Source organism: Herpailurus yagouaroundi, unplaced genomic scaffold, assembly GCF_014898765.1.
Source record: "Herpailurus yagouaroundi ecotype Mexico unplaced genomic scaffold, PumYag 67569, whole genome shotgun sequence".
Lineage (NCBI taxonomy): Eukaryota > Metazoa > Chordata > Mammalia > Carnivora > Felidae > Herpailurus > Herpailurus yagouaroundi.
This window is the reverse complement of record NW_024420375.1, coordinates 4,005,531-4,007,113: the sequence shown is the minus strand read 5'-3', so window position 1 is coordinate 4,007,113 and position 1,583 is coordinate 4,005,531. Positions and strand designations below refer to the sequence as shown.

Sequence of the window (1,583 nt, the reverse complement as noted above, 5' to 3'; positions counted from 1 at the left end):
TACTCCGTCAACAAACAGAACTTTGTTCAAAGAGCAAATGCAGGGCACTTAGGGAAAAGTGTGTGGAAGGTAAGGGAAGGAAGGAAGAAAGAAAAAAATGAAAAGAAAAAAGAAAAAGACCTTTAGGTCTTCAAATCCAATTAAGAAGATGGAACACATACGTAGTGAAAATGACTTCATGACATTCCCTCACCTCTTTTCTCTTAACATCAGGACTTTTTAAGAAAAGAGCATGTTTTATAAACAGTGTAAAATGAACAGCTGCTGAAAGGGGCCAAAAAAGAGAGTTTAGTAGAGGGAAAATCCGTGGCTTTCCCGTAAGAGGTGATGGGAGCTTGCTGGCCACAAGGAACATGAACATGAAGGAAACATGAATGTTTCCCTTAAACATTTGTAAGATAGTATCCCAACCTGAGAAATATGTGCTCTAAATGCAAAATGTTATTCCTGCTAGATGGAAATGATTATATAATCGTAATAAAATAACCTGGCATCATGGGAAGGCAGAAGGGATCCCCTCAAGCTCCGGGGCAAGCTCTTCGGACACGGCTGCCAGTTCTTGGCTTTTCTGCGGCGGGCTTCCTGAGGTGCACCTGGCCCCACGGTCCGGATAGGCAAGCATATACCCGCATCGCATCCCGCCAGCCTCCTTCCGCCGGGGGCTAACCACAAGAGAGAATCCCTAGAACCCAACTCCCGCTCAGGCCTTCGAGGGAAGCCGCCGCTGCCGGATAGGCCCTCCATGAGGCTCTGTCCGGAATCCGGCGACTTTAAGGGGAAAGCGACTCCCAGCCTCAGCCCTTCAACAAGATGGTGCGGCCCAGAGGGGGCAAAGAGGCTCGGAGAAAGCCCTGCAGAAAACTCAAAATACTGCCCGGCCAGCACGAGCCCTGTCCCCCTCTCCCCGGCCATTCCCTAGGCCATATACCTCTCTACCTCTCTTCCCACCCCCCCCCACCCCCCCTCAACGTCCTGAAGCCCGCTCTGGCCACCCGCTAGATTTAGGTCAAAAAACAGACACTAACAGCTCTCCCTAGCCTCAGCGAAATTGCTAAGTGGAATTTATTGGGCAAGTCCATGCAGGGCGGTGGGGAGAGACCATGTCCCGGGCACGGGCCACCCCCAGCTTTACAGGCGCAGGCGTCGGCCTGGGGCTCAAAGCTGAGGGTGTCCTTGGCCTGGGCCCGCCGGCTGCACCCCGGGAACCGAGGGTGGTCCCCGGCGCTGTCCGACCAACGGGGCCGCTAGGACTCCGTTCCCCAGCCGGCCCTTCGCTTTCACACGATCCGCGGTGACTGCACCAGCTTGAGCGCCTTTAAAGGGCCACACACGCCAGCAGCCGCTATAAAATGTTCCCAGCGGCACAGCTGCAGAAGGGGCACCGCTGAGCTGCCAAGAGGAGGCTCGCTCCGCCCGGCTGCCCGCCCGCAGCCTGCCTGCGAGGGGTCGTTCCCGGCGAGGAGGAAGAGGGCCGAGGAAGGCACAGCACCCGCTCTGGCCCTCAGTGAGTATCCAGTTCAGATTTTGCCACCAACTCGCCCACGAGCCAGGACATGTGCTAATAATGCCCTAAGCCGGTTATA

General features: G+C 55.2%; 1 protein-coding gene across 1 annotated transcript in view; it reads left to right on the top strand.

The window, feature by feature from the left end:
• Positions 1-1,292: 1,292 nt before the first annotated feature.
• Positions 1,293-1,583, top strand: part of CITED1 (Cbp/p300 interacting transactivator with Glu/Asp rich carboxy-terminal domain 1) — a 5,610-nt gene continuing 5,319 nt past the window's right edge. The window contains exon 1 of the mRNA XM_040467706.1: positions 1,293-1,504. The gene's annotated coding sequence lies outside the window, so the exon portion shown is untranslated. The remainder of the gene's footprint in view (positions 1,505-1,583) is intronic.